Source organism: Podarcis tiliguerta, assembly GCF_965153285.1.
Source record: "Podarcis tiliguerta genome assembly, chromosome: 7".
Taxonomy (NCBI): domain Eukaryota; kingdom Metazoa; phylum Chordata; class Lepidosauria; order Squamata; family Lacertidae; genus Podarcis; species Podarcis tiliguerta.
This window is the reverse complement of record NC_139540.1, coordinates 13,778,173-13,796,500: the sequence shown is the minus strand read 5'-3', so window position 1 is coordinate 13,796,500 and position 18,328 is coordinate 13,778,173. Positions and strand designations below refer to the sequence as shown.

The 18,328-nt window shown below is 44.0% G+C and overlaps 1 long non-coding RNA gene across 1 annotated transcript in view; it reads left to right on the top strand.

Moving 5' to 3' along the window:
* The window catches only part of LOC310682246, a 244,324-nt gene that overhangs the window by 4,406 nt on the left and 221,590 nt on the right, over nucleotides 1–18,328 (top strand). The gene's annotated exons all lie outside the window — the stretch shown is intronic.

The following is an 18,328-nucleotide window of genomic DNA, read 5'->3' as shown; positions in this document are numbered from 1 at the left end:
ATCTTTCTTCACCAAGTGCCTTACAATGTGTCATAACTTAGAATGCAAGGCACACGGCAGCTAGGGGTGGGTGGTTTCTCATTTTCCCAAACTTAAGTTCAGTTTTCCCTGTTTCCACATTAGCTTGGTTTGGTGGTTTGTTCAAAGTCCTTGTGAAAATTCATCAGCATTTTTAAATGCAAATTTATCCTAATATACACAATTTTATATGCAATTTCCCCTGATATAATGCATCTGTGCATGTTATTCTTACTGATCTATGCAATTTCCCGCACATTTTCCCTTAGTGTATTCACTTTTGTACACGTTACCTGGCTGAAGAACTGCATCACAAAATTCAGAGATGCGTGAATTTTGAAGGAGGGCTGTGTTTCGGTTTGCATATTGTTTCAGAAGGTGTGGGCTGGACAAGGTTGCCTTTCGATGTGAATGAAATAAAAGTTCTCCCCATCTCCCCTATGACCCTCCAGATGTTGCTTGACTGCCAGCCCCCCCCCCCTTTAGGGCCCGGAGGGGGAGTGTGCAGTCTCCAGAGGCTGATCGATCGCCAAATGACTTATATTTGTGGGAAATGTTTATTTACATTGCAATATTGCAAACAGCTTTGCCCAACAATTTAACGTGGAAGGTACTGGTTCATTAAAGCTCAAAAGGAAGGTTTGGACCATTAAAGACTGGAAGTTGCTGCATCATTAAACTTCAGATAAAAGGGACGCGGGTGGCGCTGTGGGTAAAAGCCTCAGCGCCTAGGGCTTGCCAATCAAAATGTCGGCGGTTCGAATCCCCGCGGCAGGGTGCGCTCCCGTTGTCCGGTCCCAGCGCCTGCCAACCTAGCAGTTCGAAAGCATTTCCGGGTGCAAGTAGATAAATAGGGACCGCTTACTAGCGGGAAGGTAAACGGCGTTTCCGTGTGCGGCTCTGGCTCACCACAGCAGCGAATGTCACTCTGGCCACGTGACCCGGAAGTGTCTTCGGACAGCGCTGGCCCCCGGCCTCTTGAGTGAGATGGGCGCACAACCCTAGAGTCTGTCAAGACTGGCCCGTACGGGCAGGGGTACTTTTACCTTTACTTTTTGAAACTTCAGATAACAGACTTGGATAGCATCCTGCATTGGAATGGAGTCAGAGGAAGCTGCCCTGGTAAAAAGGCAGTTGGGAAAATATATACATACAAATAAAGCTGTATTCATAGAATCATAGAATCGTAGAGTTGGAAGAGACCACAAGGGCCATCGAGTCCAACCCCCTGCCAAGCAGGAAACACCATCAGAGCACTCCTGACATATGGTTGTCAAGCCTCTGCTTAAAGACCTCCAAAGAAGGAGACTCCACCACACTCCTTGGCAGCAAATTCCACTGTCGAACAGCTCTTACTGTCAGGAAGTTCTTCCTAATGTTTAGGTGGAATCTTCTTTCTTGTAGTTTGGATCCATTGCTCCGTGTCCGCTTCTCTGGAGCAGCATCCGTCATTCGACGGATGAAAGGAGATATGATGTCTGACATGATTGAGAATCGTGGAACTAGGGACAGAGAATTTTAAAGAGTTAAAATTGAGATGTGGAAAATATGGAAACAACAAGGAGAGACAGGACTGAGATGTGGAAATATGCTTCAGAGGTCCAGACTGTGGGGAGCTCTGAAAAAGCAATGATTATAATTTGGATTATAATTTGGTCTTTTTTTAATTTTAGTTTTTTATTTTAATTGGATTATGATTGGATATATTAATTGGATGTTTTTTATTGGAAAATCAATAAAAATGATTTAAAACAGATGTTGCTTGACTGCCAGCTCCCGCCCCAGCCAGCATGACCAATGGTCAGTGATGCTGGGACGACGGCAGGTTCCCTATCCCTTCCATAAATCCTCTCAGTGTGGTGTAGTGGTTAAGAGCGGTAGTCTCGTAATCTGGTGAACCGGGTTCACGTCTCCGCTGCTCCACATGCAGCTGCTGGGTGACCTTGGGCCAGTCACACTTCCTTGAAGTCTCTCAGCCCCACTCACCTCACAGAGTGTTTGTTGTGGGGGAGGAAGGGAAAGGAGAATGTTAGCCGCTTTGAGACTCCTTAAAGGGAGTGAAAGGCGGGATATCAAATCCAAACTCTTCTTCTTCTTCTTCTTCTTTCTTTAACAATTGATAATACATCCTCCTCCTTTCTTCATGTGGAAGAATATTGCTGTTCACTAGTTATGGCGATAGACCACATTCCTCGCTTTAAAAAACCTTTCTTTCGATTCCTTGCCCCCTTGTTTGCTGAAAGGAGTAACTTTCCTTTAATAAATCAGTCTTCCTTCAGGCTGCCAGCAAAGGTTGATCAAGCAACTGGCTGCTTTTATTGCCACTTCCTCCAGTGCTTCTGTTGAGGCAAACCACACATACAGCAAGAACATTAAACAGTGCTAAAGTTACATTCCATCAAGCATCACCATCTTCCCCTGGGGATGAGAGCAGAGGCCACAGATCTCATTTAAACTGTCATCTTAATGCAATCCACTGGGACTGCCTTTTTAGTTTTTAAATAGAGCAACATGAGTTTTAAATAACGCTGCCTCCAGCTTCTAAAATTTTCAAAAGCCTTTGGTGGAGACTTCATTCATTGCCCTCTCAATCTGCAGCTTGGAGTGATATAGCATCTCAAAAGTGTCAGGAGTTCAGCCTACACTCGAGTAGGACCCTGGCAGAGACACATGCCCAACTGGCATGTTCTCTCCCTCCTGGTTGATCGTTCGGGAGCTTCATAAGCTTTCTTCCGCCTGAACATCACAGCGACCCATGCCAACAGACATCGGCACACTTAAGGATCCGCAGAGTATTCGCAGCTTATGTAACAGACCTCAGCAGCTCAGCATTTTGGCTAATCTACTTTTTATTTACATATAATCACACACAGAGCACTGCAACATGGCTCCCGCTCTCTCTAGCATCAGGCAGCAAAGAGAGAAAGAACAAAGGAGAATAGTCCCACTTCACAGAACACAGTAGCACAAACATCCGGTCTCCGTCACATCCCACTCTGTGGAGTCAAAACATACACCGTCATGTGAAAGACAAAAATCCCACGACTGCAATCATAGAACAGGAATCCTAACAAAAAGAAGCTGGGTGTGGGTGTGTGCTCACGCACCAGCCCAATGGACAGATATCCCATCAGTGAAGTGCAGAAGCAAGTCCACTGACTGCTGCTACTGTCAAGGTCAGGAGTGAGTCACATGGGACAACCATCATCAACCAGTGAGAAGGCTCACCCCTTGGTGCCTTAACATCAGCCTAGTTCCATGCATTTCAAGCCCATATCATAGGGTGTGGATAGCCTTTGGGGGAGGGGGTCAACCCCCATGGCTGTCACCTTTTGGGGGTCAACCCTCATGGCTTTTCTGGTAGCTTCAAGGGCTGTCCCTTATTGCCACCAGAGATCCTCAGTCCCTCTCCCCACCAATTTTTTGAAAATCTTTGTTTGCAACCACAGGGTGTGCATTAACCACATTCAAGGCAGCTTATAGCATGTAAATAAACGACGACAATACAATTCAAAGTGTTGGTGTTGACCTTTAAAGCCTTAAATGGCCTTGGCCTTGCATACCTGAAGGAGCGTCTCCACCCCCAACGTTCTGCCCGGACGATGAGGTCCAGTGCCAAGGGCCTTCGGGCGGTTCCCTCACTGCAAGAAGCAAAGCGACAGGGAACCAGGCAGAGGGCCTTCTTGGTAGTGGCGCCCAGCCTGTAGAACTCCCTCCCATCAGAAGTCAAAGAGATAAACAACTACCTGACATTTAGAAGACATCTGAAGGCAGCCCTGTTCAGGGAAAATTTTAATATGACATTTTGATGTATTTTTAATCTTTGTTGGAAGCCGCCCAGAGTGGCTGGGGAAACCCAGCCAGATGGGTGGGGTACAAATATATTATTATTATTATTATTATTATTATTATTATTATTATTATTTACAAATGTAACAAAAGTAACGACAATTTGTGTGCTTTCTGAGGTTGTATTTCTGTTATTGTAGTATGACAAACAATAAATACAACTTCAAGAACTACACAAATTGAATGGTTTCCACATAAATCATAATAAAATATAAATTAAAGATGCAAAAATAATAACATCAAAAGTGGCAACAAAACAACAAAAAACCCTAAACTTACCCCAAGCAGAGTCTGTTCAGCAGCCTCAGCTTTTGTAGCTGGAGTCAGTCCAGGCCCCGTCCTCTCAGGCCAGGTGGGAAAAGGCCTGCAAGGCAGGGAGCAGGTCTTCCAGAACTCACGGCCATGATAAACATATGCAGCCTAAAACCCTTTGACATCTGTGAGCTTAAAGGTAAAGGGACCCCTGACCATTCGGTCCAGTCATGACCGACTCTGGGATTGCGCGCTCATCTTGCTCTGCAGGCCAAGGGAGCCGGCGTTTGTCCGCAGACAGCTTCCAGGTCATGTGGCCAGCATGACTAAGCCGCTTCTGGCGAACCAGAGCAGCGCACGGAAACACCGTTTACCTTCCCGCCAGAGCGGTATCTATTTATCTACTTGCACTTTGACGTGCTTTCAAACTGCTAGGTTGGCAGGAGAAGGGACTGAGCAACGGGAGCTCACCCCATCACGGGGATTCAAACTGCCGGCCTTCTGATCGGCAAGCCCTAGGCTCTGTGGTTTAACCCACACAGCCACCCGCGTCTGTGAGCTTAGGCTGCCCTTAATTGTGATCATTGTAAGGGCTATATGACCAAACAGCCAGAGAAGCCAAACAGGCAGAAAGCTACATCCCTCTTTCCTCACTGCAGATTTTACCACGATTGGGGAAAGTGAGAGGCGATTAGTCAACTTCAGATGCATTATAACTGGGTCTAAGGTTGCAAAACCGCAAAGAATAAGAGATAAGGGGCTTGTTAAACAGATGACTCATGGATTCTAATTGCAAGGCTAAAAGTAACTAATTATTGCCATGGGTGACTTCTGTTCTAAGTTGTAATTACCTTTCTGCAGACATTCTGCTGCCTCTTAATCAATAGTAAGCTACAAAAGGGCAAACTCACTGCAAGAGGAGGAGGGTGATATATCCAGGTTAGGATAAATAAATCTGAGAAGTTTATCCACAATCTCGGGAAAAGCTTGCTCATTCTTTCCTATTAAAGAGCGTATTCAGGGCAACTTCACGGTAGCACTATGGGAAATGTAGGATCCAAGGAATAACATGTGATCATTAGCAATTACTTGCAGAAAGTGGGAAAATCCGACTCAGGTCTTAAGTACTGAGAGAGGAAGAAGGGCCAAATATCTGTAGTAGAATAATAATAATAATAATAATTTTATTATTCCCCAGCCACTCTGGGCGGCTTCCAAAAAAATATTAAAATACTGTAATACATCAAACATTAAAAGCTTCCCTCAACAGGGCTGCCTTCAGATGTCTTCTAAAAGTCAGATAGTTGTTTATTTCCTTGACATCTGGTGGGAGGGCGTTCCACAGGGCGGGCGCCACTACCGAGAAGGCCCTCTGCCTGCTTCCCTGTAACTTGGCCTCTCGCAGTGAGGGAACTGCCAGAAGGCCCTCGGAGCTGGACCTCAGTGTCCGGGCAGAACGATGGGGGTGGAGACGCTCCTTCAGATATACTGGACCGAGGCCGTTTAGGGCTTTAAAGGTCAGCACCAACACTTTGAATTGTGCTCGGAAACATACTGTGAGCCAATGTAGGTCTTTCAAGACCAGTGTTATATGGTCTTGGCAGCCGCTCCCAGTCACCAGTCTAGCTGCCGCATTCTGAATAATGCTTTAAGTGTGCAACACAGACCTACCAAAACTACCGGAAGAGTATTCCTTCTGATTGCTGAGTTAATGAAACACACTGCAAAGATCTGTGAAGGATACAGTTACAACTTTTATGACTTAGTATGAAGTTCCTACATCTTGGACTTGGGTAAGCCAACTTTCTTTGAGTCCTGATATGAATATAGACTAAAACACCAAGCAGAAATGTATAACTTGGACATCAGTTGGACTCCAGGGATCAGTGGGTTGTCAGTGCTTGAAGAGAGCCTTGCACAGCTGAATCCTATAGGATTGGGTGAACCAGGGAGTTCCCTTTTGGGACCTCTCTAGCACAGCCCCAGGGGCTGGAGCAAGCTGATTGGATGCAAAGTGCTTCCTCCAGCACTTTGAATGCAAACTGATTTGTGCAGAAAGAAAAAATGCTCTATTTTTAAACAGAACATTGTTGTTTCCTCCCATTTCCAGAGGAAGCGGTTTGCATTCAAAGCACTGGAGAAACCACTTTGAATACAGACCATGTTTCAGAGCATATCCCCCTCTGCAGAGACTTCAGAGGGGTTTGCTGTGAACTGGCAACCAGCTGATCGGTGATTACAAGAGTCTATTGCAGGCATGGCCAAACTTGGCCCTCCAGATGTTTGGGACTACAATTCCCATCATCCCTGACCACTGGTTCTGCTAGCTAGGGATGATGGAAGTTGCAGTCCCAAAACAGCTGGAGGGCCAAGTTTGGCCATGCCTGGTCTATGGGAAGGTGTGTTCCCAGTGCCAATCAGCTGATTGACACTGTTTCTTCAAAGGAGGCTGTTATAACTGCCTGTTGCTATAACTGCCTCCTTTGAACTTTGATGGTTGTCAGTCACCTGATGTCATTATGACATCGGGTGATTGACAGATGGTGCTAACCCACCAAGCAGAGCCTGTCCCCCTCCTTTAGAAATAGAGTGGGTCAAGGAGCTGAAATTCCACCTCCTGACCACTAACAGTCCTATTCAAATGCCCCACTATACTCGGATTCTTAAAAGTCACTGGATGTGGCCATTATGACCCCAAGCAAAAGGAGGGCCACTGGAAGTGTATTGATCATATAATTATTATGCAAATTATACTTATTGTGCCTTTGTAACTATAATAAGATTATTATTGTATTTTTATTATTATATAATTTATAAAATATAATGGCTATTAGTTAAATAATATGAATAATATAAATATAATAACTATTATTTAAAAGTGCAGTTATTCTGCTGCAACTAATTTAAACACGATTCACTAGGAAAGCTGTAGGATTCAAAGTGATGCTGGAGCTCATTTGAGATGACCTACATAGCTGGAGTCAGTTCAAGCCGTATTTGGTCTCAATGGGGAAGGCAGAAACTGCATTTAAAAACTGCAACGTTGTCATGGTAACACGGCTGGGTTCCATTCATACTGATTAGATTGACCACGAAGCTTCCATCCAAAATCCTGGGACTTTGGGGCACGAAGCTTCCATCCAAAAAGCTGGGACAGAATTAAAACACCAAGCTGGATACTCTAACCAAGTTGATGAAATGCTGCCACCATTACGAAACCATAGTAGAACCATGAGGGAAACCCCCAAAATCACTGGAAAGTTGCAGATTGGCCCAATCTCCAAATTAGATGGCATGATGTCCTTTGGTCTCCCTTTCCACCCAGCTTTCAGCATCATGTCACCCAATAAAAAGGGGGATTTTAGGAGCAAGATTGCTTCAGGTGCCCTCCCACCCTTGTTCCCAGTGTAGATCTTTATTCCCTCTTTATTCCACCCCTTCTTCTTTGCCCAGTGAATGGGGAGCATTTTGTGGTTTGCCTCAGGTGCCAAAATGCCCTGGTTGGTAGGCTTTTGTCTGAGCTTGAAACATGAAGAAAGTACCGTATTTTTCGCTCTATAAGACGCACCAGACCACAAGACGCACCTAGTTTTTGGAAGAGGAAAACAAGAAAAAAAATATTCTGAATATCAGAAGCCAGAACAGCAAGAGGGATCGCTGTACAGTGAAAGCAGCAGTCCCTCTTGCTGTTCTGGCTTCTGGGATAGCTGCGCAGCCTGCATTCGCTCCATAAGACGCACACACATTTCCCCTTACTTTTTAGGAGGGAAAAAGTGAGTCTTATAGAGCAAAAAATACGGTATTTATTTAAATCGCTTTTGATTGCTTTGTTCTTTCCTGAGTAACAGTAGAAACTTTGTTCTTTGTATTTTACCCTTTTTTATTGCGGCTCATTTTGTGCTTTCTTTATTAGTTATCCATAAATCCACCCCTTCCCAATAAATAAATAGCTTTCAACTTTATTGGTGTTGGGTGATAAGAGAATTTGATATATCAGGGTTGTATGTGTCCGTCCCCCCCAAATGTAGCTGATATTTTTTCCTCAGTATGTTTTCCATGTTATTCTTTATCCTGAGGGTTTTTAAAAAATGGCAATCTTACAGAAATCAGAGTTATTCTTATCCAAATGTTTACACCTAAAAACATTTGGATAATGTTTTTCTGCCAAACAGCCAGTTTTGAACAGATTGCTTTTATCCATTTAGCATTTACAAGAATGTCTATTTTTCTGAGTTAAACTGTTCTGCATTTCTGCATTGTTTTGTTTTACACAAATGTACAGCTTACCAGTATTTATTGTGTTGTGAGGAATTGTTTAGTTTGGGTTCTTCACCACCGTTCATTAAAACTTACAGCAGATTTTCTTTCTGTTGGTATAAATGTTTACTTTGTTCCCATATGCTGACAACCCAGAAAAACCACAGAATGGCTCATAGCTCAGAGGCACCGAGTATGGGTCAGCTCACTTACATTTTACATCACATGAGAGATGTAGCCCCCCAGATTCTGTTGGACTCCCATCAGCCCCAGCTCCCATCAGCCCCAGCAAGCATGGCCAATGGCCAGAATGATGGGAACTGCAGTCCTGAAACATCTGCAGGGCTACAAGTTAGCCACCCCTGCATTAAAGGTAAAGGTAAAGGGACCCCTGACCACTAGGTCCAGTCGTGACCAACTCTGGGGTTGCGGCGCCCATCTTGCTTTATTGGCCGAGGGAGACGGCATACAGCTTCCAGGTCATGTGGCCAGCATGACTAAGCCGCTTCTGGCGAACCAGAGCAGCACACGGAAACGCCATTTACCTTCCCGCCGGAGCGGTACCTATTGTTCTACTTGCACTTTGACGTGCTTTCGAACTGCTAGGTTGGCAGGAGCAGGGACCGAGCAATGGGAGCTCACCCCGTCGCAGGGATTCGAACCACCGACCTTCTGATCGGCAAGTCCTAGGCTCTGTGGTTTAACCCACAGCGCCACCCATGGAGGTAATTCTGGATCTCGCTCAAAGTTTGCTCATCAAAGAACTGCTGCCATTCACATAGGGTATGTGTACTTGCTGCATTAACACTTTATGCTCAGTCATCTAAAACTGTAAATGCTAAGCCTGCCCAGGGTAATAGACTGGATGGGAGCCAATTATTATTAAGCTGCATCGCAGGGGGTTGGAGTAGATGATCCCTGGGGTTCCTTCCAACAAGGATTCTATGTTTTCTTTTGGCTATTCTTGAATATACATAGTACAGTGGTACCTCGGTTTTCAAACGTCTCTGTTGACAAATGTCTCGGTTTTCAAACGCCGTAAACCCAGAAGTAAATGCTTCCGTTTTCGAACATGCCTCAGAAGTCGAACAGCTTCTGCTGAGTGTATATGGTATTTTTCTCCATTTTCTCTATTAAATTTGCAGACCGCCCCTTGTGCCTTGGTTTTCAAACGTTTTGGAACTCGAACGGTTTTCCAGAACAGATTATGTTAGAAAAACGAGGTACCCCTGAAGCAAAGTTCTTAACCTGAAGCACTATTTCTGGGTTAGCGGAGTGTGTAACCCGAAGTGCATGTAACCTGAAGCGTATGTAACCCGAAGTACCACTGTATTTATTTGGGTAACACAGATAGTGTTATGGAATACGGAGGAAAATTATCACTTTCTCTCCATAGACCGTGTGTAATGTTATAAAGCTCTTCCAACATGACCCCCTTCCTGCAAACTAGTGGAGCACTACAAGAAGTGAACTGGGGCCTAGATGAATTTCTTTTTATTCCTGTGCACCGGGGCGCACTTATTCCTGGGAGGACAGATGGGATATAAATTTTGTTTTGTACAAATTCCTTGGACCGAAAACTGCATTGCAAAACCTGGAGAAGTGCCCATTTCAAAGGATGTGTCAGTTCATGTATGAACTTCAAATTAGGTAGATTTGTGGATACAGCTGGCGAGGCTTTAAATGAGAACTGTATTGCATCTCTCTCCATCTCTACTCAAGAGATGCAGCCAGTCCAAACCAATCCATTTTTATTATCTCCTCCTTGCCCCAAGATGCTTAGGATCTGCTTAAATAGTGCAAAAGAGACAGGGGTGATCCAATGCAGGCAGATCTTCCAAGAACAATGCGTTTTAAGGCAATGGATGATGAAACAAACTGAACAATACACACCCATCCACTGTCAAAAAGGAAGGCTCTTGCTATGGCATGGCTCAGAGAGCTTAGATCACATGCAACCATGAGCAGTTTTGGGGCACACTGACTCAGCCTGTTGGAGTGCACTTGTAACCATCTTGAGCTAGCTCTGAAAAAGAAACAGCTAAGAGCACAATCAGCTACTGTGTGCACCGATCTTTCATAGAATCATAGAGCTGGAAGAGACCACAAGGGCCATCGAGTCCAACCCCCTGCCAAGCAGGAAACACCATCAGAACACTCCTGACATATGGTTGTCAAGCCTCTGCTTAAAGACCTCCAAAGAAGGAGACTCCACCACACTCCTTGGCAGCAAATTCCACTGTCAAACAGCTCTTACTGTCAGGAAGTTCTTCCTAATGTTTAGGTGGAATCTTCTTTCTTGTAGTTTGGATCCATTGCTCCGTGTCCGCTTCTCTGGAGCAGCAGAAAACAACCTTTCTCCCTCCTCTATGTGACACCCTTTTATATATTTGAACATGGCTATCATATCACCCCTTAACCTCCTCTTCTCCAGGCTAAACATGCCCAGCTCCCTTAGCCGTTCCTCATAAGGCATCGTTTCCAGGCCTTTGACCATTTTGGTTGCCCTCCTCTGGACACGTTCCAGTTTGTCAGTGTCCTTCTTGAACTGTGGTGCCCAGAACTGGACACAGTACTCCAGGTGAGGTCTGACCAGAGCAGAATATTGGATTCTCTCGCCCTTCCTTCTGTGAAGTACTACCAGCGTTTCCATGCACTTTGGCATTCGTCACGGTCCTCTGCGTGCCAGTAGAGGTTTAGTCATGCTGGCCACATGACCCAGAAAGCTGTCTGCGGATGAACGCCGGCTCCCTCGGCCTGAAAAGTGAGATGAGCGCTGCACCCCATAGTCGCCTTTGACAGGGCTTAACCGTCAAGGGGTCCTTTCCCTTACTACTGATACCCAAAGGAAACTTTGGACTTCTGCAACAGCTCACAAGCACCAGCTCCTTGCCTATTCATGGGTGCTGTTAGGTTGATAACAGGCCAAGAATTTCAAGAACTCACAGCATAATCTAATACATCACCATAAACTTGCACTGAGGTAGCATAAGGCTGATAATGCCTATCCAAGCTTTTATGACTGCTGATGAGAGCACTATATATCTTTATTGGGTTATGAAGCTATATAAAAGAAATCACCAGGTGCAAAAGCTGAGAGTTCAAAGGGTCCAGGTATATTGAAATCTAAAGATGAAATCAAAGTTTTGGCTTAGCTTTGTATAAATGAAATAATTTCCCCCCAAAAAAAATTTTTTAAGGACCCCTGGACAGTTAAGTCCAGTCAAAGGCGATTATGGGGTTGTGCTGCTCATCTCGCTTTCAAGCCAAAGGAACCAGAGTTTATCCTCAGACAATTTTTCAGGTCATGTGCCCAGCATGACTAAACCGCTACTGGCACATGGAGGATTGTGACGAGTGCCAGAGCAAACAGAAACAGAAACTGTTTCCCTCCCCGGCACAGTGGTACATATTTATCTATTTGCACCGGTGTGCTTTCAAACTGCTAGATTGGCAGGAGCTGGGACAGAGCAATGGGAGTTCACCCCGTTGCGGGAATTTGAACTGCCGACCTTCCAATCAGCAAGCCCAAGAGGCTCAGTGGTTTAGACCACAGTGCCACCTGCATCCCTATTTTCAAATAACTGTGCCTGGAAGCCTGGAACATGTTTAGAACAGACAGCTGTCTATGGCTAACCTGATCCAAAACCACCCTCCCACCCCACTCACACACGAAAACAAAGTTCACCACAGCCAATCACAATCAAGCAACCACACCCTAGGCCAACCCCAACTTCTCTCACCACCAAAGGAACACAAGTGAATAGTAAAGAGAACCTGCACAAGCGACTCTGACACAAAACCCCACACATACATTAAGTAAAATAGAAAAATCGCCTAGAATCATAGAATCATAGAGTTGGAAGAGACCACAAGGGCCATCGAGTCCAACCCCCTGCCAAGCAGGAAACACCATCAGAGCACTCCTGACATATGGTTGTCAAGCCTCTGCTTAAAGATCTCCAAAGAAGGAGACTCCACCACACTCCTTGGCAGCAAATTCCACTGTCGAACAGCTCTTACTGTCAGGAAGTTCTTCCTAATGTTTAGGTGGAATCTTCTTTCTTGTAGCTTGGATCCATTGCTCCGTGTCCGCTTCTCTGGAGCAGCAGAAAGCAACCTTTCTCCCTCCTCTAGGTGACATCCTTTTATATATTTGAACATGGCTATCATATCACCCCTCAACCTCCTCTTCTCCAGGCTAAACATGCCCAGCTCCCTTAGCCGTTGCTCATAAGGCATCGTTTCCAGGCCTTTGACCATTTTGGTTGCCCTCCTCTGGACACGTTCCAGTTTGTCAGTGTCCTTCTTGAACTGTGGTGCCCTCCCAGCCCCAGCCCCACCCACCATGGCCCCCTCCACCTCTTCCCCCCTTTTCTTCCTAATGTAACCCTAATGTCCCAACAAATGAAAATGACCTATGGAAAATGTAACTTGAAAAAAGAGACATTGTGCATACCTTTGTAAACCAAGAAAACTTTAATAAAAAAAAAAAGGAGAGACAGCCGTTCAAACATTTGCAGCCTTTAGAAGTGACTGATATGATGCACTTTAAACAGGAGGTGCCCTTAAGAATTACTACTGGGCTAAAATGGAGCAGCTTGTTTTCTGACAGGTGTGGGGAGCTGCGATGGCATTACCTGCCAACGAGGATCCTGGTTCCAGCTCAGGATCTGCTGCTTTTTGCTAGGCAGGAAGAACGGAGCCCAAACCTGTCACACACTTTTAATGGTGGATGTTATCTCTACGTTATAAGCTGCTGAGAACACAGAAGGAACAAGCATACTTTCATATTTTGCCTTTCTCAGGTGATCTATAGGCCTGTTCGCACAATCAACCATCTCTGAGGCCAACTCCTCTCAGCGTTATTGCAGCTGCTTCGTTTACAATTTCCTCCCAGTTACCCTGCAATCTTAAATTGCAGCCTGGATTTTCTCTGCCGTGGACATTTGAGACTTCTCTAGCGCCGTTTCATCACAAGACAAACGGCAGCTGAACATGCCAGTGCTAGAGACGTTGAGTCCAGAGTGAGGCAGACACATTAACCATGCTGCAACGTGTGTCCCAATAGGTTTGCTGCTAAGCAGCCATCAAGCACGCAGTTCCTGGTGGACAGGAACAAACCTTTGCAAATCCCAGCTGTAACTATTTCCATTTTAGTTTCTAGGATAACTTTCCTTCTTGTTCACACACTACAAAACTTTTCTCAGTGTGGTGGAAGACAAAAACGATGTGATACACAAACACAGAGAGCGCTGCTGCTGCTGCTATTGTTGGTGTGGGAAGAAAGGTAATTGTGTTGAAGAGCCCTAAGAGATGAAACAGCCAGTGTGGTGTAGTGGTTAAGAACAGTAGACTCGTAATCTGGTGAACCGGGTTCGCGTCTCCGCTCCTCCACATACAGCTGCTGGGTGAGCTTGGGCCAGCCACACTTCTCTGAAGTCTCTCAGCCCCACTCACCTCACAGAGTGTTCGTTGTGGGGGAGGAAGGGAAAGGAGAATGTTAGCCGCTTTGAGACTCCTTCGGGTAGTGATAAAGCGGGATATCAAATCCAAACTCTTCTTCTTCTTCTTCTTCCTGGCCATATTGGAACCGGAACAGCTGGCGGGTGACAAAGAGGGAGATCCCCGGCCTCGTCCTGACTTAAATAAGGCAGGCCACGCCCCCAGTGCCTGTCAATTGGCTGGCCAGGGGGTGATGCGGCCGGGAATCCCCCCAATCGGCGGGGGCTGCGCTCCAGCCGCCACACGCATGGTGGGGCCGTGAAGCCCACAACCCCACCTCCTCCGTAGGGCAGAAGTGGCTTTGTGTGCCCTAAGGGATGAAACAGCTTCCATCTCCTGGCCATGTTGGACTTCTGGTAAAAATGCACTTCTACAGATGACTAATAAAGGATGGGGACAGCCAAAATAGTCACACTGAGCCCACCATCAGGATTGTACCCATTTGCATCCAACTTGTTTTGCTCTACAGGCACAGAGAATATACAGCATCCTCCCAGGTAATTGTGGAAGATGCTTCATGAGTAAGCGGTGGAGACTGGCCTATTATGGCAAATATTATGGTATTGCTCCACATGTCTTGCAAGCAATACCCACAGCTGTTAAAACCCAACTTCCCTTTGAGAATTCAGCTGCTAGATAAACGCCAGGCGTGGAAGTGCAAGCAGCCTTTCAAAATACCGTTCCACAGTGTCTGCCACAAGATAAATGCAAGAAGGACCCTGATGTTTCTTGGAACAGCCATTTTGTCTATCCTGCAGGCACACACAATAAAACACAGTTACAATGTCTGGGGAATTGTACATGTTTTATCACCCCTAGCTCTTCTTAGCATCTTGGGACAAGGTGGCGCTGTGGTCTAAACCACTGAGCCTAGGGCTTGCTGATCGGAAGGTCGGTGGTTCGAATCCCTGCGACGGGGTGAGCTCCCGCTGCTTGGTCCCAGCTCCTGCCAACCTAGCAGCTCAAAAGCACACCAGTGCAAGTAGATAAACAGGTACCACTCCGGTGGGAAGGTAAACGGTGTTTCCATGCACTACTCTGGTTTTGCCAGAAGCGGCTTAGTCATGCTGGCCACATGACCTGGAAAAAACTGTCTGTGGACAAACGCTGGCTCCCTCGGCCAGTAAAGCGAGATGAGTGCTGCAACCCCAGTGTTGTTCACGACTGGACTTAACTGTCAGGGGTCCTTTACCTTTACCTTTTAGCTCTTCCAAGCTTGATTTGGTAGATGCAGTTCTAGACAAAGTTTCACTTCCAAAACAGGCACTATTCATTGCATTAAAAAGGTGAATCCTGGCATGATAGGGCAATGCCCAATGCTTAGCTCCCTTGTCTTCAGTGAGAAGCAAGAACTTGCCATTAAATTCCTGTTGTAGCACAGAAACTCAATAATCCCAGGAAAAGTGTGGCTTTGAAAAGAGTGCCCACGACAGGCTCAAAATGTGAAATGCTGCTTCTAATTAATCAACATTTTGACCCAATTGTAATAATTTATTATTATGTATTATTTTAAAGAAATCAGCACAAACGTTTTAGAAATGAGTAGCAGGAATTAAGATTTTTAAGAGGGAAAAGGACATTTCAACTGTACAAAAGTTACAATTTCATCTCCTGAGCTGAAGAGAATCAGGCCATTTCTACCATAAGCAAAAATAAGAAACCACCCACACCACCATCTGCGAATTCTGCAGGTGCGCAAGTGTCATTCATGTACAGTGATTCTATTGGAGACAAGTGACTTGTGGCATCTAAATTATTATTCATCTTACAGCTGTGGCGACTGATCTTTTAGTGTACCAAACCTTCAAATGGCAGGTTGTTTCATTGAACCCTCACTTTCCAGAACGGAACCCCAATTCTCCATTACAGTGGTACCTCGGGTTAAATGCTTTACTTGTTCTGGAGGTCCGTTCTTAACCTGAAACTGTTCTTAACCTGAAGCACCACTTTAGCTAATGGGGCCTCCCGATGCTGCTGCACCGCCGCAGCACGATTTCTTTTCTCATCCTGAAGCAAAGTTCTTAACCCAAGGTCCCATTTCTGGGTTAGCAGAGTCTGTAACCTGAAGCGTCTGTAACTTGAAGCGTATGTAACCCAAGGTACCACTGTATTTGATTCAAGATTTGACTGCAACATGGTAGCTAGGATTAGAGGCAAATGGCAGAACTCCCAAAGCATTATGAGTCAATAAGCAGCTAGCCAAATTTCCTGCCATGCTGCCAGATTACCTTGCTGGCTGAATGCCCAGTCACATTTAAGTTTACTTTGGGACCCCCGTCTAGATGTCACTTTTATTCTGCATTCATGATGGTTTGTGCTCCTTATGGCAGGAAGGTGGTTATACACAATCCCACTTTCAATTCTGTTTTACCTGCAGAAGTTTTGGCAAGGGCATACTACTTCATTTCCACTTGGTGTTTGTCCTGTAGCTTCTTATTGAAAGTCTAACTTTTTATACCACAAATCATATATATGGGTTGTCCTACTTTTCTTGCAGTGTAGCAGAAGAGTGCCCTTCCAGACAGCAACAATGTGGTAATTCCAATTTAAGTTCATCACTAATGCAACATTATTGCATCAGCGACATGTTGCAGAACGCATCCACACACAAGAAATGGGGGGGGGGGGCTCATTCATATTTGAAAATGTTCCCTTGGCATTGATTTCACCAGTTCGATTCTATCAGTCACTTACCTTACATGTCCAAGATAATTGGTATAGTTCCAGAGTACCAGTTTGACAGCAATGAATTCTCAATACACACACACACACATTTTTATAAGATTTAGTTCATATTTTTTTGTTAAAAACATTGGTCATAGTACAATAGTTTGACATACATATATCAACAAAAATGCACCCAATTTACATGCACAAACCAAAACAAAAAACAGTACTAAATGAACTTTTTATTTTAAAAAAATGCAAACTATTGCAGCAGCAGACATTTGGCTAGGTTTTTGCTCTGGTGCTCTCTTCAGGAAATTTAGTTGTTCCAGTCAGCCTGTCAGTTGTTGACTATTGCTTTGATCTTTTGTCACCAAATATCATAATACCCAGTACAGTAAGACAAGTTGGGGGAAAGGTCATAAACAAATTTATATTTGTCAGCAAGTTACATAGAGAAAGATGCAGCCAAAACTATTAAACTGTACATTCAGCATTTATCACCTAATATGTGATCCTTTTGAAACCAAGCAGAATCAATTTTAGGGTGACAGCTGAATGAACTCCTATTGTAAAACTCTCTGAGCTATTATTTCCATCTGGGGGAAAAACAAGTATCTGGGAATCCATAATTCGGAAAGACAACTGAAGGGGAGGAGGGGTATATACACCTACAGCTTGCAGGTAGTTTAAAGATTACAGCTTCTCCTTCCAGGTCTCTCTCTCTCCGTGATCACTTTTTATGTTTGGGATTCTTTTTTATATATATATATAATATTTATTAAAAATTTAATAGTTACAAAAAGAAAAAAAATAAAGAATTTAACAAACAATACATCAAAAATAAAAAGGAAAACAAAAAAAATACATCAAAACAACAAGAAAAACAAAAACATTTAAAAAACACACATCCAATTTCCATTTCTTTGCCTTTCATTTACTTGTTTCATCGACCTCCTCACACCTCCCTTTTTTTGTATTCTAGTTCAATTTAGCTATTTCAGCAAATCCTTTCCATCTTTCTCAATCTTTTGTTGTTCTATAATTTATCTAAGACAATCTAACTTTAAATTTTCCACTTTAGCCCATTAACAATCAGTTTTTACTTAATTCTTTATAAAATTCTGCTAAGACCATGTAACTTAATTCCAGCATTCTTCTAACATTCATTAATTTTGCAGTATTTCTGTAAATATACTTTAAATTTATGTTTGGGATTCTTACATGCTGGTCTGCTACCAATCATCTAGTTTGATCCTTAAAGTGATGTTATATTCAGATTATCAGCATATCGGCAGATACATTAAGCTATAAGGTTCTGTAAATTAGTAGAGCAGTTACTTAAGGGATGTTTTATTCAAATCATAGTTGTGAGAGAATATTTGTTTTAAATTGCTATGGGTCAGCAGAAGATAGGGGTCCCTTATTTTGTTACTGATTTAAGTTCTTCCTCTCTCAGAATGTGCAATAAATTTGGAATAGGAGGAGTATAGACCTCCTCATAGTTTTTATAACAAAAAACATGAAAAGTAATTCAAAAATGCATTTATAAATACTGCTGTGTATCAGTTTGTAGATATGGCTTATTCTAGGGTTGCCAAACCTTTTTTTTTTTCTTTTTTAACCCAATTAATCCCATGGTTAAGCACAAATGCTCTCAGGGCAGTGAACAAATCTAAAAAAGATGAAAGCATAAAATCAGCTTACAACAGTGGGATACCAAACAGAAGCGAGCTAAAACGATAAACACGTAATTAAAAGCGTAATACGAGAGAAGAGT